This window comes from Lithobates pipiens, unplaced genomic scaffold (assembly GCF_037356315.1).
Source record: "Lithobates pipiens isolate NorthernLeopardFrog02 unplaced genomic scaffold, aLitPip1_a1.2 Scaffold_13, whole genome shotgun sequence".
Taxonomy (NCBI): domain Eukaryota; kingdom Metazoa; phylum Chordata; class Amphibia; order Anura; family Ranidae; genus Lithobates; species Lithobates pipiens.
The window spans coordinates 232,561,165-232,584,003 of record NW_027507718.1 but is presented as its reverse complement, the minus strand read 5'-3'; the positions used below and the strand labels follow the sequence as shown (position 1 = coordinate 232,584,003).

At 47.4% G+C, this 22,839-nt stretch overlaps 1 long non-coding RNA gene across 1 annotated transcript in view; it reads right to left on the bottom strand.

The window, feature by feature from the left end:
- Nucleotides 1-932: 932 nt before the first annotated feature.
- The window catches only part of LOC143974702 (uncharacterized), a 244,376-nt gene continuing 222,469 nt past the window's right edge, over nt 933-22,839 (bottom strand). Inside the window, exon 3 of the long non-coding RNA XR_013272269.1 lies at nt 933-1,148. This is a non-coding gene — a long non-coding RNA (uncharacterized LOC143974702). The remainder of the gene's footprint in view (nt 1,149-22,839) is intronic.

Here is a 22,839-nt window from a genome sequence, read left to right as displayed (position 1 = left end):
AGAGATCTGTTGTTGCTGCAGGGGATCTATTGTTGCTAGGGAAGGGGGTATTTTGTTGTGGGTGGTCCATTGTTGCTGGAGGGATCTATTTTTACTGGCTGCAGGGGATCTATAACTGATTTTCTTGTTTATTAACAAGTTCTATACAAATTAGTACCACTGATGTTACTGTATTCTCTAAAAGGGGTGGTCTTAGGAGGTGGATAAAACCAAGGAACCGTGCTTGGAGATGGGTAGGGGTGGAGACAAGGGGTGACTTGAAAAGGGGATTTCCTGCACCTATTTTCTGGGGAAAAAAGCCCTGTGTAAACTGTAATAGCCCTTTCATCATCAAGCTATGTTTATTTGGCAGTGTGTTCATTTTCCTGGTACAATATCATAGCAAATACAAATTAATTCCATAGAGGACACATTCAGTAAAGTTGGCAGTATGGGTACATTTAATATTATGTTTTTTTTATATTCATTTCAATATCACCTACAGTACTAAACCGCGAAGTGGAAGTTTTTTTTTTCTGTTAAGAAGCCACATAATTTTTCTGTAAATGGATATTGTGGGCAAAAATTGGGACATTACAGACAGACAGTTCCTAACAGGAAAAAGTCAAAACATTAGATCAACATTCAATAAATAACAGAAGCTCAATTCCAAGATACCGCAAGGGTTAAATGCTTGCTAACGCTAGGGGATGAAAAAGAAGCAGAGTTTACACCTTATTCCTCATCCACATGAACATTTAAAGTTTTCCGCCCTTCCACTAAAAATCGCATCACTAATGTAAGCCATAGCAGATACCATCTTGCATTGGTCTGGCTTCAGCAGTGTGAATTCTGATTGGCTGGTATAGTTTATTACACTTTCGAATTAATGAAAAAGTTTGCAATTTTTTCAAAAAAGCACCAAGAATAAAGGTTTTCGATTCCTACCTTAAGTAGTTTGTCACAGGGTCTTCATATTCTACAGGTTCAATTTCTTCGATTGTGAAAACCACACGAGAGCCACTTTCTGGTTCGGATTTACCAGAGTCTCCACCACCCTGACGATGTGTAAGTGGTGGGAGCTGAGGAGTACCAGAGTACCGTCTTTTGATTGCACTCAATGAAGAAGGATTTGTATATGGATTAAGGTCAAATGTTTCTCGGGACCTCTGAAAGAAAAAAATAGGCATTGTTAAAACTTTGACATATGCTGTCTAAACATGTCTGTTATATTCAGAAACTGAGGTTAAGCTTTTGGCCATCACACCCGACACCTTGTGTTGCAGTTTAACCACTTACAGACCGGACCATTTTGCTGGTCAAAGACCAGACCACTTTTTGCGATTCGGCACTGCGTCGCTTTACCTGACAATTGCACGGTCATGCGACGTGGCTCCGAAGCAAAATGTACGTTATTTTTTCCCACAAATAGAGCTTTTTTGTGGTGGTATTTGATCACCCCCGGCGGCTTTTATTTTTTGCGCTATAAACAAAAATAGAGCGACAATTTTGTAAAAAAACACATTATTTTTTACTTTTTGTTATAACAAATATCCCCCAAAAACATTTTTTCCCCTCAGTTTAGGTCGATACGTATTCTTCTACATATTTTTGGTAAAAAAATCGCAATAAGCGATTATTGATTGGTTTGCGCAAAAGTTATAGCGTTTACAAAATAGGGGATAGCTGTATGGCATTTTTAGTAATAATTTTTTATTATTTTTTTTTTTACTAGTAATGGCGGCGATCAGCGATTTTTATTGTGATTGCGACATTGCGGCAGACACATCAGACATTTTTGACACATTTTTGCGACCATTGTCATTTATACAGTAATCACTGCTATATAAATGCAGTGATTCCTGTGTAAATGACACTGGCAGTGAAGGGGTTAACCAGTGGGTGGCAGTGTAGGGGTTAAAGAGGAGGGCCAGCTTTAAAAAAAAATTTTTAAAAGTCAGCAGCTGCAAACACTGTAGCTGCTGACTTTTCATAAGCAGACTTACCTGTCCAGGGCGCCCGCGATGTCGGCCGCCCGAGGCCGACCCGTCCCTCGGCTCTCGGGTCCTGGCGCCACCATTTCACCTAAGGGAAACAGGCAGTGGAGCCTTGCGGCTTCACTGCCCGTTTCCTACTGCGCATGCGCGAGTTGCGCAGCGCCTTGTGAATGGGGCACGCTGTGTTCTGGTACACACAGTTCCCAGAACACAGTGCGACCCATTACCCATAAGACGCTGCACAGAGGAGAGAAGACAGAACATCACTGCAGAGGAAGAAGAGGCAGATTAGGACGATATACCTAGCATTTCTGGTAATTTTTTTTTCCTAATTTTTTTCAAATTTTTTATGTACTTTTGTTTTTCAGGGTGGCCCTCCACTTTAAGTGTTCCTAGGGGTGTGTTACTAACTGTTGGGGGCTGGGCTTTCATTTAGTGAACACTAATCTCTGCTCCAATCACATGGAGCAGAGATCAGCATCACTAGTTGCTAGGCAGAATGGGGAAATGCTGTTTACACTGCATTTCCTCCATTCAGCCGCCCCGTGAGACAATCGCGGGTATGCCCATGGCGATCGAGTCCGCGGAACCGACGACTGGACTCACGGGGGTCCCGACCGGCACGCTCGCGATGGCAGGGCGGCATTTAGGATTGGACGTACCTGTACGTACATCGGCGTGCACCGGTCGGGAACCGGTTAAAGGCAGGTGCCTTTATACGCAGAAGAAAATAAGTATCACTGGTGCATACAAGAGAGGAGTGTTTTGGCTGAAAAAATCCCTAAACACACCAAAGCTCTAATTTTCAAATAATTAGAAAATGGGGCTGAGAGGTAACAAACCTCTGGACTTTGAGGGTGTTATGTAGAGAGATCAAAACTCAGAAAAGTGGCATATAGTTTAAAGTTTTATTAGAAAAAAATTCTATTGTTGAATTTTCTATGTCCTTATGTTTTGATATTACTGTTTTTCCCATAAAAAACTAACCCTGCATAGTTCTCTTTATATGCTATGCCAATTTTCATGTCTATTCATGTTATTGTATTTTTCCCAAATACGTTCATGAGATATTTTAGTATAAAAAGAGCCACACCATCAATCTCCTGAAGAAGCTCTATCCAGTGAAACATGTCGAGAGTGGTAGTGCCTTGTTTGTATATGCTTTAATAATTAATTTATCCTTTGCTATGGATGTACCGTCTCTTCTCATGTTTTTATTTTTTTCTAATAAAACTTTAAACTACATGCCACTTTTCTGAGTTTTGATCTCTATACCTAGCACTAGTGATGGACGAACTTCCGACGGGACGTTTCGCGAACGCGAAACGCGAACGGGCACAAACGTTCGCGAAAACGACCGTTCGCCGCGGGCTCCATTGACTTCAATGGGAGGCGAATTTCGCAAACCTTTAGGTCGAATTTGCGGCCACGTGGTAATTATTAGGGGGTAGCACGTAGTCCCACCACCTGGACAATAGCATAATACATGTATGAGGTGAATTTGGGATCGATAACTACAAGCATTTTTTTTTTATTTGGGAAATTGTTCTGACAATTCAGGACTATGGAGCTAATGAAGGCAATGGAGGAGAGGGAAGGTCAGGGACCAGGGTAGGCAAACAAGAGGGTGCAGGAGATACAGAGCACTGACAGCAGCACCGTAATACAGAGCACTGACATCAGCACCGTGACATACAGCGCTGACAGCAGCTCCGTGACATACAGCGCTGACAGCAGCACCGTGACATACAGCGCTGACAGCAGCTCCGTGACATACAGCGCTGACAGCAGCTCCGTGACATACAGCGCTGACAGCAGCACCGTGACATACAGCGCTGACAGCAGCTCCGTGACATACAGCGCTGACAGCAGCTCCGTGACATACAGCGCTGACAGCAGCTCCGTGACATACAGCACTGACAGCAGCTCCGTGACATACAGCGCTGACAGCAGCTCCGTGACATACAGCGCTGACAGCAGCTCCGTGACATACAGCACTGACAGCAGCTCCGTGACATACAGCGCTGACAGCAGCTCCGTGACATACAGCACTGACAGCAGCTCCGTGACATACAGCGCTGACAGCAGCTCCGTGACATACAGCGCTGACAGCAGCACCGTGACATACAGCGCTGACAGCAGCTCCGTGACATACAGCGCTGACAGCAGCTCCGTGACATACAGCGCTGACAGCAGCTCCGTGACATACAGCACTGACAGCAGCTCCGTGACATACAGCGCTGACAGCAGCTCCGTGACATACAGCGCTGACAGCAGCACCGTGACATACAGCGCTGACAGCAGCTCCGTGACATACAGCGCTGACAGCAGCTCCGTGACATACAGCGCTGACAGCAGCTCCGTGACATACAGCGCTGACAGCAGCTCCGTGACATACAGCGCTGACAGCAGCTCCGTGACATACAGCGCTGACAGCAGCTCCGTGACATACAGCGCTGACAGCAGCTCCGTGACATACAGCGCTGACAGCAGCTCCGTGACATACAGCGCTGACAGCAGCACCGTAAGCAGCCCCAGGAGGAAGTCAGCACAGCACAGGGATGGTGTGATCCCCTCATAATAAGAACCCCCAGGAGGAAGTCAGCACAGCACAGGGATGGTGTGATCCCCTCATAATAAGAACCCCCAGGAGGAAGTCAGCACAGCACAGGGATGGTGGGAGCCCCTCATAATAAGAACACCCAGGAGGAAGTCAGCACAGCACAGGGATGGTGGGAACCCCTCATAATAAGCAGCCCCAGTAGAAATATGACACCGCTCAACCTCTTCAAAGAGGAGGGTAGGGGCATATAGTACGGTGTGCTTTTTTGGGTCAGGGAAGTGAGCCAAATGAATTAAGAAGGTCTGTGTGCTTGATTCCAAAAATTGTTTATAGACATATACATGGTCTACTGATCACATGTGTTGAATTCCTCCGAGATCCATGCCTCATTCATTTTTAGAAATGTGAGGTAGTTAACACTGTGGTGAGCTAGGCGAGTACGCTTATCGGTCACAATCCCCCCTGCTGCGCTGAACGTCCTTTCGGACAGGACACTGGATGAGGGGCAAGCCAACAGTTCGATTGCAAATTGGGCAAGCTCTGGCCAGAGGTCAAGCCTGCCCACCCAGTAGTCTAGGGGTTCATCACTCCTCAGAGCGTCCACATCGGCCGTTAACCCAATGTAGTCGGACACCTGACGGTCTAGGCGTTCCCTGATGCTGGATCCGGATGACACCTGTCGATGGGTCGGCTGAAAGAATGACCTCATATCCGAAGTCACCAACACATCTTCAAACCGGCCTCTTCTTGCAGGCGCTGTTGGATTGGTACCCGCAAATCCTTCTCTGGGAGTGGGAATTGCTCCTCTGCCAGCGCACGCAAAAGCAGAATGCAGCATTTCTCGAAGCAAGGCCTGGAAGTGCTGCATTCTGACAGCCCTCTGCGACGGCGGTAACATTTCCGCCATTTTGTGTTTGTACCGGGGGTCTAAGTACGTTGCCACCCAGTACTGGTCCTTGACCCTCATGCTTTTTATACGGGGGTCCCTATTAAAACACTGGAGCATGAAGGCCCCCATTTGCACTAAAGTGGAAGCGGTGTGGTGGCCTGGCTCCTGCTCATCATCCAGGATAATGTCGTCCTCTTCATTCTCCTCTCCCCATCCTCGCACAACAGGGATCCCAGAAAGGTTTAAAGCATGCTCTTCTTGCTCCTGCTCATCCGCCCCGGCACCATCCTCCTCTGACTCCTCATCAGACTCCTGTTGTTGACTTGTCTCAGATAGAGTAGCCCCCCCTGGGAATTCATCCAGCATTGCGACTTCCTCATCTTCCCGCTCCTGCTCCTCCACAGCCTGATCAATGACACGACGCAATGCACGCTCCAGAAAGAAGGCATAAGGTACCATGTCACTGATGGCGCCATGGCTGCGACTGACCAGTTTGGTGATCTCCTCAAATGGCCGCAGAAGTCTGCATGTGTCGCGCATGAGCAGCCACTGGCGCGGTGAAAAAAAACCCAGCTCCCCAGAACCGTTTCTTTCGCAGAGTTCATACAGGTAGACGTTAACTGCACGTTTCTGCTGGAGCAGCCTATCAAGCATATAGAAGGTTGAGTTCCATCGCGTCGGGCAATCGCAAATAAGACGTCTGACCGGCAGATGGTGTCGCCGCTGAATGTCAGCAAGGCGAGCCATGGCCGTGTAAGATCTTCTGAAATGGGCCGAGATTTTCCTTGCCTGCCGCAAGATGTCCTGGACCCCAGGGTATTTGACAAGGAATCGCTGCACGACCAAGTTTAAGACGTGTGCCATGCACGGCACGTGCGTGATTTTGCCCTGTTTCAATGCGCTAAGCAGATTGGCACCGTTGTCACACACCACTTTACCAACTGTCAAATTGAGCGGTGTTAGCCACTCATCTGCCTGTGAACGCAAAGCTGAAAGGAGTGCCGGGCCAGTGTGGCTCTTTGCTTCCAGGCACAACAGACGCAGCACGGCATGGCAACGTCTCACCTGGCATGTGGAATAGGTTCTGGGGAGCTTGGGCGGTGCAGTGGAAGAGACGCTAGCAGCGGAAAAGGAGGAGGCAGCTGAGGAGGAGAGGGAGGAGGATGGAGTAGGAGGAGGAGAAGAAGAGTCAGGCCTGCATGCAATCCGTGGCGGTAAAACCAAATCTACACGGGTGCCACGGGTTACATGCTTGACGGCCGTCAGAAGGTTCACCCAGTGGGCAGTAAAACTGATATACCTTCCCTGCCCGTGTTTGCTAGACCACGTGTCTGTGGTCAGATGTATCTTGGCACCGACACTGTGTGCCAGAGATACATTCACTTGCCGCTGAACATGGCCATATAGCTCTGGGATGCCCTTCTCTGAGAAATACTTCCTTCCTGGGACCTTCCATTGTGGTGTTCCAATGGCCACAAATTTGCGAAAGGCCTCCGAGTCCACCAGTTTATATGGCAGTAGTTGGCGGGCTATGAGTTCTGACAAGCCAGCCGCCAACCGTTGGGCAAGAGGGTTATCCGGCGTCATCATTTTTTTACGCTCAAACATTAGGCCCACGGAAGCCTGCCTTTTTGCAGAAAAATGTGAGCTTGGCGTGATGGAAGGTGGAGTGGAGGACAATTGTGAGGAGAGAGGAGAAGGAGAAGTAGAAGACGAGGCTGGACGGTGAGAGCCTGCAGTGTGGCTTTGTGTGTTCCGTTGCTCCCACTGGGCTCGGTGATGGCTGCTCATGTGCCTTCTTAAGGCGGTCGTCCCTAGGTGAGTATTGGGCTTACCGCGACTAACGCGTTGACTGCAAAGATTGCAGATGGCAACGCTATTGTCAGCAGCGGACACGTTAAAAAAAGCCCACACTGCGGAGCCATGTGCCGGTGTCCTGGGAGCGCCAGATGTGACCGTACATGGTCGATGACTCGCTCCTGATACATTTGCAGTCTGCTTTGTCCCTGCTGTGCAATGTAAGTCATTGCTGCTTCTCCTCCCTATCTGCTGGTCCATATCTCCCTCTGAACTCCCCTCCTCTTCCTCTCTTGTGGGCACCCACGTGACATCACTAGACACGTCATCATCAACGTCACCTTCCCCACCGCTATAAGTAGAGTAGGCAGCAACACCGGGGACCAACCTCCTCCTTGGGCTGATCTGGGTACTGGCGTCAGACTGCTGAGTAGCGCTTGTTGCTGCCTCCTCTTCCTGATCCAATACCAAGAGTGGCTGCGCATCAGAAATGTCCTCTTGATATGGATCGGAAAATAATTCCAGTGACTCAAGCGGAAGGTATGTGGTGGTGGTGGTGGTGGTCGTGTTGTTGGTGGTAGTGTCTTTGGGGGTGCACATAGCAGAGAGTGAAGAAGAGGGTGCAGATCGAGAGGATGAGGAGGGTGCAGAAGAATAAGGCTGAGTGAGCCACTCAACCAAGTCTGGTGCGTCCTTTAAAGTAATTGAACGCACCTTCTGCAACTTCCCACTTTGGCTCAAGGCTGTTGCTCCTGCCCTACCCCTACCACCCCTGCGGAAGGGCCTGCCTCTTCCTCTGCCTGTCATTTTTTAAATCACCCTGTGACAAAACTCTTAGTCCCTATACCGCTGAAGGACTGCTGCAGTATAGGGCAGCGGTCAGCAGTAGTGCACGTCAACCCTATGTATTGTGGACCGATAGCGGTCCTTACAGAACAGCAGACTGTACTGCACTCAGGCCTATGTACCGTAGCACCCTATACCAAGTTACCAGTCCTTATAAAAACTTTTGTGGACCAAGCAGGTTGTGTGTTAGTGATTAGCAGACTGTACGTCAGTCCCTATACCAATGAAGGACTGCTGCAGTATAGGGCAGCGGTCAGCAGTAGTGCACGGCAACCCTATGTATTGTGGACCGATAGCGGTCCTTACAGAACAGCAGACTGTACTGCACTCAGGCCTATGTACCGTAGCACCCTATACCAAGTTACCAGTCCTTATAAGAACTTTTGTGGACCAAGCAGGTTGTGTGTTAGTGATTAGCAGACTGTACGTCAGTCCCTATACCAATGAAGGACTGCTGCAGTATAGGGCAGCGGTCAGCAGTAGTGCACGGCAACCCTATGTATTGTGGACCGATAGCGGTCCTTACAGAACAGCAGACTGTACTGCACTCAGGCCTATGTACCGTAGCACCCTATACCAAGTTACCAGTCCTTATAAGAACTTTTGTGGACCAAGCAGGTTGTGTGTTAGTGTTTAGCAGACTGTGCGTCAGTCCCTATACCGCTGAAGGACTGCTGCAGTATAGGGCAGCGGTCAGCAGTAGTGCACGGCAACCCTATGTATTGTGGACCGATAGCGGTCCTTACAGAACAGCAGACTGTAACGCACTCAGGCCTATGTACCGTAGCACCCTATACCAAGTTACCAGTCCTTATAAGAACTTTTGTGGACCAAGCAGGTTGTGTGTTAGTGATTAGCAGACTGTACGTCAGTCCCTATACCAATGAAGGACTGCTGCAGTATAGGGCAGCGGTCAGCAGTAGTGCACGGCAACCCTATGTATTGTGGACCGATAGCGGTCCTTACAGAACAGCAGACTGTAACGCACTCAGGCCTATGTACCGTAGCACCCTATACCAAGTTACCAGTCCTTATAAGAACTTTTGTGGACCAAGCAGGTTGTGTGTTAGTGATTAGCAGACTGTACGTCAGTCCCTATACCAATGAAGGACTGCTGCAGTATAGGGCAGCGGTCAGCAGTAGTGCACGGCAACCCTATGTATTGTGGACCGATAGCGGTCCTTACAGAACAGCAGACTGTAACGCACTCAGGCCTATGTACCGTAGCACCCTATACCAAGTTACCAGTCCTTATAAGAACTTTTGTGGACCAAGCAGGTTGTGTATTAGTGTTTAGCAGACTGTGCGTCAGTCCCTATACCGCTGAAGGACTGCTGCAGTATAGGGCAGCGGTCAGCAGTAGTGCACGGCAACCCTATGTATTGTGGACCGATAGCGGTCCTTACAGAACAGCAGACTGTAACGCACTCAGGCCTATGTACCGTAGCACCCTATACCAAGTTACCAGTCCTTATAAGAACTTTTGTGGACCAAGCAGGTTGTGTGTTAGTGATTAGCAGACTGTACGTCAGTCCCTATACCAATGAAGGACTGCTGCAGTATAGGGCAGCGGTCAGCAGTAGTGCACGGCAACCCTATGTATTGTGGACCGATAGCGGTCCTTACAGAACAGCAGACTGTAACGCACTCAGGCCTATGTACCGTAGCACCCTATACCAAGTTACCAGTCCTTATAAGAACTTTTGTGGACCAAGCAGGTTGTGTATTAGTGTTTAGCAGACTGTGCGTCAGTCCCTATACCGCTGAAGGACTGCTGCAGTATAGGGCAGCGGTCAGCAGTAGTGCACGGCAACCCTATCTATTGTGGACCGATAGCGGTCCTTACAGAACAGCAGACTGTACCGCACCCAAGCCTATGTACCGTAGCACCCTAGACAGACCAAGTTACCAGTCCTTATAAGAACTTTTGTGGAACAAGTGAGTTGTGAATGATTAGCAGACTGCAGCAGAAGGGCAGCAGTCAAGTATAATATTCTTTCTATATTTGGAAGAAAGAATATTATACGTGTACAAGCCTATTACCGTACCACTGATACCAGTCCTGAAAAGAACCTTTGTGGAACTAATAGTAACAGCAAGTCTTTAAAATTATCCTCACTGCCTGACAACACTGCTTCCTGCCTGTCCCTATACAAATTGGCAAAAAAGAGTAGGCTGGAACGATTAGCTGGAACAGCTCTTTTGTGGACCTGATAGTAACAGCTAATGATGATGATGATGATGATGATGAAGAAAGACTAATCTGGCTGAGCTGTCCCTAAAATAGCAGCATACAGCGCTCTGTCCCTTTATCTAAACTGACAAAAGAAACTCAGGCTGCTGACCTAACACCTATACCAGTCCTGAAAAGAACTTTTGTGTACCAAATAGCTAGCGTTTTCTCTGTCCCTACTCCACACAGGATCCTTTCCCTACAGTGACAGAAGAAAGAATGTAAAATGGCCACCGGATCGGGTGTATTTATAGGTTAGGGGGAATGTCCAAGTGTCCATGAGCTGTCATGTCTCAATTGGTTGTCCTGTAACACATGATAAACGTGTCACGAAAGGTTAAAGTTCTTGTATACATTAAACACGTAAGTCCGCCGGGGCGAACGACGGAAAAAGGCGTTCGAACCCGCGGACGGCGAAAGTCGGAAATTCGCCGCGAAACGACCGCCGGGCGAACCGTTCGGCCATCACTACCTAGCACCCTCAAAGTCCTGAGGTTTGTTACCTCTCAGCCCCGTTTTAATTATTAAATTATTAATTTTAATTATTTGAAATTTTTCATACTTGGGATGTGGTGTTTTTTTCATTTGATTCCTCCATCTTGCCTCTTATTACGCCAAAGCGCTAGGCACGCTTCGTGGGTTGAGTGTTTTTTTATCATGTTAATGGCCAAAATAAATTAATATTCTGACCAATGAAATTAATGAACGCCCAAGTGCTTGACAATATTAAAATTATTATTATAACACAGGATTTATATGGCGCCAACAATTTAATGTTTTAAAACATAAGGGAATTACAATACAGTTTATTACAGTAGGAATCAGAAGGCCCCACTAGAGCTTACATGCTTAAACACGTTTGCAAAAATGCTGCTTAGGCATGTTTTTGAAGCTGCATTTCTCCTGCTAGGAGACAAAATCATTTAGAAGAGCCTCAGTGTTCAAGGGGCCTTAAGCCTCGTACACACACTATGATTGTTGGCCAACCACGCGTCTGATTTTTGTCAAAAGGGCATATGCCAGGATCCTGGCCTGCATACTACTGTTACACAACTGTCGTGCCACAAACACGAACGTAGTGACGTACTACAAGGAATTTCAGCTCTTGAGGCCCCTTCTGCTAATTCTGTGTTTGGTGAGCATTGATTCCGAGCATGTGTGTTTGTACTTTCGACTTTTGTGTGACGGATTTGTGTACTGACCATACGAAAATCAGACATGAAGCTGTTGTCCGCCGAAAATTTACTAGCCTGTCATCCAACATTTGTTGGTCGAAAATTGGACAAAAATTGTCAAAAGGACTAATGGTAAGATTTTAGGACAACAGTCTGTCAACAGGCAATCCCCTGCCAACAATCGTACCAGGTGTACGAGGCTTTAGATTGCCTCCCCTCTGGATGAAGGAGCATCGGGGCACCTTTGAACAGAAGCACTGACAGTCTAGGGGGAAGAGAGTGTTAGAGCATATTTAGATAGACTAACAAATGCAATTCAAACTCTAGCTCACACTGCAGCTACAGCAACAGTTTTCTTTTTTTCTTTTGGGATAGAGGTTTTACATGAATAACCAAAAGTTGATCACTGTAAGCATCCCAACATCCCAACATGTTAATGGTAAATGGTTTGTCTCAGCACTCTAACTGCTAAATATGTAGGAGAGCTTATTCTGTTAAAAAATAACAAACTTACTGGCTGGATCACCCAATGAAAATAAAGAAAGCCTAAGAAAGAAGACTAATGCAGCCACCACATATAAGAATTGTCAAGCTGCAATATAATATTTTTTTTCTTTTGGGTTTAATACCGCTTTAAAATGCAACATCAGAAAAGATTAAAAGATAAAGAAGCTGAGAATCCACTTTGATCAGTTTAAAAAGTGAAATTAAATTCACCGAGATTCAATTTTCCATGAATATAAAACATGAGAACTTCCAAAAGGTTGATAATCTGTATAGGCGCTATAATGGTCAATATCTCACCTGGTATTCAGCAAATTATTCTGTTATTCTTCAAATAAAAGTCCCCTTAGACCCTTTCCCCAGACCGTACTCAAGACTTGACATCTCTCCAAGCCAAATTTAAATGCTGTTTCTAATGATATTAGACCCCACCTCTTTCAATCAAATACAGCCAAATGCCAGAAGGTTTATGGGCAGTAGAATTTCTGGCATTTTATAGCTGAATAACATAGGGCGGGGCTTCATGCCTGGCAGGGACAGAGCGCGATTTAATCTTGGACAGTGATAGATGCCCCCATGTATAGCCCGGACTCAGGATCCAAGAGGCTTCACAGTGACTCAAGTATTTTATTTTATTTTAGGCACTTATATAGCGCTATCAATTTACTCAGCGCTTTACACATATACGCAAAAGTTATTTAATGTGTATTTAAAGGCAATACTTTGTTTCCAGTGTTAGAATTCATAAAGTACTAAACTGTTATAAGCCAAAAATTCACTGTTTCTAAGTCTACAAATACAGGTACTCCTCACTTAACGACCAGGTATTTAAACAAATTGGTTGTTAAACGAGGAGCCACAAGGAATCAATATTTTAAGCATTCGTAAGTACTGTACTGTACTGTATTGTGAAAAAAGGTCTAAACACAAAACTCCAGCTCAATAACATGGTTTTAATTTGCGTAAGTACAGAACACAAATGAAAATTCTGTACTGTACAATACAATGATGTATAGCGCGTCGTTCGCGTGGGGAGAGCTGGTCATAAGTCTGAGTAGTCGTTAAACAAGTAAGTCGTTAAAAGAGGATTATCTGTTTGCGGAATGTTTTAAAAGCCTGAAAAATCTGTAATCTGTTTTACATACAAGTAAAGCATATAAAGTATTTGCCATTTTTTGTCTTTCTAATTCATAAAAAACATCCACATCACTTAAAATCCCAGGAATATTCTTGCTCCAAGATATCAAACCTCATTTTGAATGCCAAGACATGGCTTTCATTGAACAGATGTCTGATTATGGAAAAGCAACAGCTGCTTACTGCCCTACCACAGCAGCCCAAGCTCTCAATAATAACCAGTTTATTTTTCTAGCCATCAGTTAAAGGGTACCCAAGGGAAAATTTTTATTAGTTTATGAAATGTTTAGACACATTTCTACAATTAAGTTTCCTCCCACTATGAGAGGAGCTGGAGTATCTACCTCTTGTGCAGAAGTATACATTAAACATGTGGTTAAAGCTGCCCTTACAAAAACACATCGAACACATAGGAAAAAGCCTGAAATGCAGAAAAAACAGACTTTAGTTGATACCAATGTGGCATGTATGCAGTGAGTGAAAAAAGTATTTGAACCCCTGCTGATTTTGTACATTTACCCACTGGCAAAGAAATAATCAGTCTATAAATTTAATGGTCAGTTTATTATAAGAGTGAGAGACAGGATAACAACAAAATTATCCAGAAAAATGCTTTTCAAAAAAGTTAGAAATTGATTTGCATTTTAATGAGTAAAATAAGTATGCCGAATGGCATTACTAGGTATTAAAAATGTCCAAACCTTGCTCTGAATGCTGTTTTCCACTTGTCCCCCACCCAAATGCAGACAAGGTTGTAGGCTCTGCGTAGGTCTAGTTTGGTGAATATATGAGCCGTGCGGACCCTTTGGAAGAGTTCGGGGACCAGGGGTAGTGGATAGCGATTCTTAAGGGTGATTTTTTTAGTTCCCTGTAGTCCAGACATGGTCTTAATGTCTTATCCTTCTTTTCAACAAAGAGAAAGCCGATACTGGCAGGAGAGGAGGAAGGGCTTATAAATCCTTTTTCTTTATCAATGATTTTTTATTGTTTTATCAATCAAGAACATATCCATAAAAGTTGCTGCATATATTACACAACATTGTAATACAGTAAACTATTAAGGCATACAACATATTATTTGTTTAAACCTTGATGGATAAATCCTTTTTCTAAGTTTTCATCAATATATTGCCTCAATGTCTCAAGTTCAGTTTTGGAAAGGAGAAATATGCAGCAAAATGCACCTCAGCCCCTGGTAGTAGCTCAATGGGACAATCATATGGACGGTGTGGAAGAAGAATATCTGCCTTCTTCTTTTCGAAGACGTCTAGGAATTCCCGGTAGGCTGCTGGTATATTATGTTCCAGACTGGGTGTTGGTAGTAAAGTCTTTGGATTCAGGAACAAGGCAATGCTGCCGGCAGTAGGAAGAAGTGAAGAGTACTTCCTTTTTGGACCAATCAATCTGAGGGTTGTGTGCCTGTAGCCATGGGATTCCCAGGATGACTGTGAATATAGGAGAGCTCAGGACATCAAAATGTATAAATTCCTGGTGGCCTGAGTCGATGGAGGTAAGGATAGGTTTCTTGGGTGACAGGCCCGGAACTAGGCATTGAGCCATCAGCCAGATGGACTGTCAGTCTTTGCATTTTGTAGTAAAGAGGAATAGCGAGTCTCTTTGCCAAGGTCAGATCCAAGAAACAGCTAAATGCCCCAGAGTCAAGTATTGCCTGAAGTTGAACTTCTTCTCCTGGCACCTGTAATGAGATAGAAAGAACAATATGAGTCGGGGAAGACCTGGAAACCTGGAAGTAGTGTGGGAGGTCGGCTTCCTACTGTAGGTCTTATGGGACAACTAATTATGAAATGTCCAGTTCCCCCGCAATACAGGCAAAAGTTCTCCTGTCAGCGACAAAGTGTCTCATCTGGAGTCCATGCTGGATAGACCAAGCCAAGCTGCATGGGTTCAGATTTAGGTACAGGTGTGAAAAGAGGCATGGGTACCGATGTTGGCGGGGCTTTAGGCAGCATCCAGGTGGGACGAACGGTTTGAACACATTCAGACCGGCGTTCCAGTAGGCGTCTATCTAGCTGAATGGCCAGTGGATAAGACCTACTAGAGTTGAGGAGGTTTTCACCCTGGCCAATTCATCTTTGAGGAGTTCAGACAGCTCCAGCCGATACCGATATCTCCAGGCTGCCTCATTACACCCTGTGTCTGCGGACCACTTGCGAAATTACACTGTGTAATCTTCCACAGGGCGCTGATCCTGCTGTAGGGTATGCAGAGTAGCTTCAGCAGTGACCACCTGCTGGGGTCATCATATAATTGAGCCATGATTTCGAAAAATAGGTCCACAGAGTTAATGACAGGACACTTCTGCTCCAATAAGCCATGGGCCCATGCTTGAAATTCATCTAACAATAAGGAAATGCTGAATCCTACTTTCACTATTTTAATAGAAAAAGTCCATGGTTGCAGAGCCAAGTACAGGAAACAGGCGTTTTTAAAGGATCTGAATGTCTTTCAAATCTCCAGAAAATCGCTCCGGTGTTGGCACTCGTGGTTCTGGAAGGGGTACCACCACAGTAGGAGTAGCCACAGTGCGTTCCTGGGCAGGAACAGTGGCAGGAGAGGTGGCTGAGGATGGGCCTTAGTCCGTGGAAGCAGGTGTCACTGACAGGTGTTGAAGAAGGCCCTCTAATTGGAAGTATCCTTCCAGAAGTTTTTGGATGGCTTGGGTGAGGGCCGTGACTTGTTGACATAAGGCTTCCAACAGGGAGACACTTCCGTTGACCTCTGACATGGCTGGTTTATACTGTCAGAAACTTGATATGAGGCTGAGATGGTGGGAGAGCTCCCCTTTTCGGCCGAGTTTAGCACACCCCTGAAGGTGACACAGGAGGTGTGGTGCCCACAGAGTCACGGGTTGCTTGATTGCTGGAGCTGGTTGCCCAGGACTTTCTGGAATAGGCAAGGTATACTGCAAGGCAAGCGTGCTTGGAAAGTCCAGGAGATGCGGACCAGTGGGACAGATAGGATAGCTGTGTCTGAGGGAGCCAGGCCAGGGGTAATTCACAGAAAGACAGTCCAAGATCAGTGTGACCAGGGGTGAGGCAAGTCTTTGCACAGGAGGTAGGTAAAGGCAGAGTCCGTAAGCCAGGCTGGGATCAGATGCAGGGAGCAAGCAGGAGCAAGTCTGGATACAAGCCAAGGGGTCAAGTCCAGAGATCAAGAAGATAAAGTCAAGGCAAGCTGGGTTGGTTCACAGGAAATAAGATCAGCAGGATACACAAGGCACAGGAACACAGAGGAAAGCTGACGATAAACCAGCAATGCACTATTGTCAGCAGCGGGTTTAAATACGCAGTGGTGCCAATATCACGCTGTGCATGTGCCACGCGCATGTGCGTTCACCTGTTCATGTCCTTGTGCGTTTATTCACGCCAGGGTGCCTTTGCCTACGCCGGTTCGTGATCCCTGCACTATTGCGCCTGGGGATGTGACTATTTTCCTGATGGGGTGCTAGAATAATCCCGCTCAAAGTGGGGGGAGAGCCTGCTGAGCGACAGCCCTTGGCAAGGGCTCTGGTCAAGGACCCAGTACCAGTGAGTGTTGACTCCCAAAGGACCAATGTCCCTCCTATCTCTTTCTACATGGATATGAGCCGGCTAGTTGATAGGTTGTGAAGAACAGCCCTGGAAATGCCAACCAAAGCTACTGGATACTCAGGTTTTTCTCAGGGCAGTTACAGACTCCGATTGGAGAAGATGAGTTTGAGACATGGATGAGTCAGGCCCTGCAGGCAATGGATAAATGGAGTGTGTCAGAGGCTGTGAAATGACAGCAGCTCAGTGAGTCCTCGAGGCCCGGCGGCTGATGTAATTTGTAATCTGAGGATGGGGAAGAAAACTTGTGTTGCCATGGACTATATAGACGCCCTGTATGCTGTGTTTGGAAGAGCTGAAACCACTAGAGACCTGAAGTACAAATTCAACCACACCCCCCAGCAAAAAGGGGAGAGCCTGTCTGAGTACATATCTCATTCTGCAAGGGGCTAGGCCAAATCACCCAATTGTACTAACGATGTTACTGAAGAGAACTAAGGTGGTGCCTACGTACCCTGAATTGATAAGAGAAGTGAGAGAAGAAGAGGCTCTATTAGAGGAGAAAAGTCAAAGAACGAGGGAAGTGGGCTGTACTGCTGGAAACAGGAAGAGAGTGGTGGCCCGAGCTGTTCATGCGGAGACGAGTCTCTAGTATGAAGACAGCGGAACTGAATCTGAGCCGGCGGGGCTGGCCATCCCTGACACTAAAAAGCCAGTAAGTGAACTGGGGCCAACGGAACTGATGGCCCAGGTAGCTCAACTCAAACCCAAATGTATCATGCGAATGTTGGAGATCCAAGCCAAGGTATAACAAGGGACTCGCCAAGGGGAGCAAAAATTCTCCCAAAGACGAGAGAAGAGATGTTACAGATTTAGGGAGGCTGGACACTTTTGGGCCGAGTGTCCCAAGGCTGGCATGAGCTCCCAATCACTTGCAGACGTTCTGAAAGCCTTACAGAAGTTACTCTTCCCAAGGCTGGGTGAGAAACTTCAGGAACTTCAGTGGAGGAGCTAGTTGTGAGTCCCGGGGGAAGACAACGCTCCAAGACAAAAAATAAATCTCAGAAGAAAAGGGGGTGCAAGCCATCTGTTGCTTTTCGCCCTCCTTCACCAAAGGAAAGACCTAAGGAGAAAAGGGGACACAAGCCAGTTATTACCCCTCCCCCTCTTTTGCCAAGCAAAGCAAAGTAAACAAAACCCCCAAGGAAGGAGATGCGGAGGCAGGAAATCAATGCACACCTCACTGAGCGAGTAGTTCGATCAACTCTCCGCTACTTCCTAAGAGACTGATCTACTGGTATACGGGAGCCCAAGTGACATTGCTGTATCAAGATTTTTATCACAAATACTTGAAGCATATCACTTTGTGTAAACTTGAAGAGTCAGGCCGCGTACACACGCGCGGACTGTTCGCCCAACTTTGTCCGCTGAACAGTGTTTGGGCGGACAGTCCGCTCGTGTGTGGGCTTTCAGCGGACAGTTTCAGCGGACAGTTGGACAGACAAGGTTTTTCGGAAATTCCGTAAAACTGTCCGCTGAAACCTTGTTTCAGCGAACAGTCCGCTCGTGTGTAGGCTTGTTCGTCAAACAAAGTTGCGCGCATGCTCAGAAAGGATTTTCACGCCGAAAGCTATAATGCAGTGTATAAGACGTCGTATTTTTCGTCCCGTCGTGCGTGCCGTTCACGTCATCGCGCACGGTTTCAGCAAACTGTTCGTCCGTCGTGTGTGGCCATGTCCGTCCATGCTAAGTTTGAGCGGACTGTTTGCCGAAACTGTTGGACGGACAAAGTTGGGCGAACAGTCCGCGCGTGTGTACGCGGCCTTAGAGATTTGGGGCATAGGCACAAAGAAATGCCCATACGACAGATACATACCCATCAAGATAAGTTTTGATACTTCCTTTTCTGGGAAACCAGAGACTTTTGACATATTGACTGTTGTTTGCCCCCCGACCTCCTGGGGCAGGCCAAAATTCTTTGCTGATAGGCACCAATACCAATTTTATGAGAAGGCTACTCACTCCACTGGCCTTGGAGGGTACTCCCATAGGAAAGATCCACCCTCAGCTGCAACAGGCTTTGCTGCAGGAGAAGAAGACCCCCGTGGAAGGAGTAGGAAATCTGTGGTGATTGGATGCTCACGAGAAGGTCTTGCAGCCAGGTGAAAGGACCTGCTTGAAAGCCACTGTTAAGTTGTCATGTAATGAGCCAGGCCCTTATGCAGTGGTGGAAGCTGATTCAGCCAAGTAGGATGTTGGAATAGAGCTGGTACCAGAGATCATACCCACTAGGGCTCTATTGAGAAGCGGGGAAGGATCCCTGTTGGTATGAGAAACACTACTGGTCGCCTGATTAGACTGAAGCCTCGGATGGTGATTGGGAAAGTGAGTGCCGCTACCCCAGCGATGGGGGACGATCTAGTTCAGAAAGAAGGTGGGAGAGAGAGACCACTGTCTGCTGCACAAATCTACCCTCAGGATGGGAGGAGAAGATTAAAGCAAAATTAGCCCAATGGGATAAGATGTTCTCTAAAAACAACTTTGATGTGAGCTGTGTCAAGAGTGCCCACCACCAAATTCAGCTAACAGAAGATAGGCCTTTCCACGAAAGGGCCAGGCAAATCTCGTGTGATCTGGAGGAACGTAGAGAGCAGCTGCCCAAACTGAAGAAATCAGGGGTCATTAGGGAATCCAGGAGTCCTTATGCTTCCCCGATTGTGGTAGTGAGAAAGAAGAATGGGTCCCTTCGGATGTGTATTGACTACCGAACCTTGAACCGAAGGAATTTTCCATGCCAGTACAGAACTCCTCGCATAGAAGAGGCCCTACAGTGCCTATCAGAGGCCAAGTAGTTCCACGTGTACTGGACCTGAAGAGTGGATACTCCCAGGTAGCCATGCATCCTGATTACCGGGAAAAGCCTTCATCAACCTTGTGGGATTTTTTGAATTCGACCGAATGCCACAATTATTAGCTGCCCCCCCCCCCCCCCCCCACCTTTCAGAGACTAATGGAGAACATCATGGGAGATATAAACTTGGTAGACGTACTGGTATACCTCGATGATATCATTGTGTTCAGCAGAATATTGGAGGAGCATGAAGCTCATTTGGAGAGTTTTCCCATCGGCTACACACAGAGGGGCTGAAGCTGTTGTTAGAGAAATGCCAGTTCTGCCAGACCTCAGTTACGTACTTTGGGCATGTAGTCTCAGGGGATAGCTACTGACCCCCAAAAGTTAGAGGCTGTTACTTCATGGCCCCACCAGAGCATCGTCACTGAATTGAGGTCGTTTTTGGGATTCTGTTCTTATTATAGGAGATTTGTAAAGAACTTCTCACAGATTGCTCGACTGTTGAACAAACGCTTAACAAACTCTTATGTCGCGTACACATCAGAATTTTGGCCAAAAGACCGATGAGAGCTGTTTATCTGAAAATGCGACCATGTGTAGGCTCCATCAGAATTTAGCTGTCTGAATTTCCACCAGCAAAAAATTGATAGCATGTTCTCAATTTTCCTGATGGAAAAAACGATCGGCCCCCCACCCTATGTGAATGAGTATGGGGTACAATGTTCCCCTACCCATTCACCTGTAAAATAAAAGTACAAAAAAAACACAACACACAAGATAAAATACTTTATTGCACAGCTCCGGGGGTCTTCGGTCTTCGGGGGTCTTCTCGCCGGACTCCTCCGCTATCTTCTTGTAGCTCTTTTGCTAGCGGAGGAGTCCGGCTTTCTTCCTCGCCGCCGGCCTCTTCTTCCGACTTTGGGGGTCTTGTCCCCCTCTTCGGTTCTTCTGCCGGGCCACCGCGCCTTCTTATAGCTCTTTTACAGGCGGTGGCCCGGTCTTCTGTCGCCGCCGCCGCCTTCCGTTCTTTTTCTTCTTCTTCTTCTCCAGGAGATGTTGACTCGACGATCTCTCCGGCCGCAATGCCAGGGACGCGCTGCGCTGCCACTTATATAGGGACAAGGGGCGGTGTCACATGGGTTTATGTCACATGGGTTGGTCACATGGGTTGATGTCACATGGCGACAGTCCCAGCATCCTCCGGGACTGTGATATCGTAAGGGGGCGGGGTCACCATGTGACACCAACCCATGTGACATAAACCCATGTGACACCGCCCCTTGTCCCTATATAAGTGGCAGCGCAGCGCGTCCCTGGCATTGCAGCCGGAGAGATCATCGAGTCAACATCTCCTGGAGAAGAAGAAGAAGAAGAAGAACGGAAGGCGGCGGCGACAGAAGACCGGGCCACCGCCTGTAAAAGAGCTATAAGAAGGCGCGGTGGCCCGGCAGAAGAACCGAAGAGGGGGACAAGACCCCCGAAGTCGGAAGAAGAGGCCGGCGGCGAGGAAGAAAGCCGGACTCCTCCGCTAGCAAAAGAGCTACAAGAAGATAGCGGAGGAGTCCGTCGAGAAGACCCCCGAAGACGGAAGACCCCCGGAGCTGTGCAATAAAGTATTTTATCTCGTGTGTTGTGTTTTTTTTGTACTTTTATTTTACAGGTGAATGGGTAGGGGTACATTGTACCCCATACTCATTCACATAGGGTGGGGGGCCGGTATCCGGGGGCCCCCTTATTAAAGGGGCTCCCGGATTCCGAATAAGCCAATCGGCCCGCAAACCCCGACAACCAACGGCCAGGGTTGTCGGGAAGAGGCCCTTGTCCTCATCAACATGGGGACAAGGTGTTTTGGGGTGGGGGGGCCGCGCGGCCCCCCCTTCCCCAAGGCACCCCCCATGTTGAGGGCACGCGGCCTGGTACGGCTCAGGAGGGGGGCGCTCGCCCCCCTTTCCTGGCCGGCCGGGTAGCGTGCTCGGACAAGGGTCTGTTGTGGACTTGGGGGGGACCCCCACGCCGATTTTTTTTGGCCTTGGGGTTCCCCTTTAAGTCCATACCAGGCGGCGGGGCCAGCAACGTCTCCTTCGCGGGCCCCGCCTACCTGGAGACCCGCTCGAAATGAGCGGACTTTTCTCCGGGCGGGAAAAGTCCGCTCAGTTCAAAAGTACGGCGGACTGGCATACACACGGCCGGATTGTCCGCCGAAATGCGAGTCCGGCGGGAAGATTGGAGTGCAACACGGCATTCTAAGTCCGCCGTACTTTCGGGTCAAAAAAGTATGCCGGAGGCTACACACGGGGGGGATTGTTTGGCGGACTTGAGTTTGCCGGACTTTTCCACCGGATTGTTTGATCGTGTGTACGCGGCATAAGAGATACTACCACTCTGTTTCTACACCTTTATTGGATACAGTTAATGAGCTCCAGCTGCCGGTGAAGACCATCAGATCTGCAATGGGGACATTCTATCATTGCTGCTTAAAGGGCCCTTATACCATCCTTGCTTAGCCTCATCTCTCATTAGGATAAAACAGGCCGGCCTGGGTTTTTATTTCTAGAAGTATTGCCAGAATCTATGCTTAACTTTGCTTATGCTTTAAGGCTATGTTCAAGTGGTACTCCATTGTACATATGTGTATATCAGGCATGTCCAAAGTCCGGCCCGCGGGCCAATCGCGGCCCGCAGTCCGGTTTTGAACGGCCCGCCTGGTGTGCTGCGGGATCAGGGCTGTCAAATGAGCCGATCCCCGGCACTGTGTGAAGCTCCGTCGGCTTCAAAAGTGAAAGTAAAGTGCAGAGGAGTGTGCTGTGCTCTCTGCTTCCCCCTACAGTGCAGTACCCGGCTGAATGAGGAAATGGAATGGAAAGGTACTGTACTACAAGCTAGATTCGTTTTAAAAAGGCTTTATTTATGTGTATGTGTGTGTGTGTGCATGTGTGTCTGTATGTATGTATGTGTGTGCATGTGTGTCTGTATGTGTGCATGTGTGTCTGTATGTATATGTGTGCATGTCTGTCTGTATGTATGTGCATGTGTGTCTGTATGTATGTGCATGTGTGTCTGTATGTATGTGCATGTGTGTCTGTATGTGTGTGTATGTCTGTATGTATGTATGTGTGTGCATGTCTGTCTGTATGCATGTGTGTGCATGTGTGTCTGTATGTATGTGTGCATGTGTGTCTGTATGTATGTGTGTCTGTATGTATGTGTGTCTGTGCATGTGTGTGCATGTCTGTCTATATGTGTGTGTGTGTGCATGTCTGTCTGTATGTATGTATGTATGTATGTATGTGTGTGTGTGTGTATGTGTCTGTATGTGC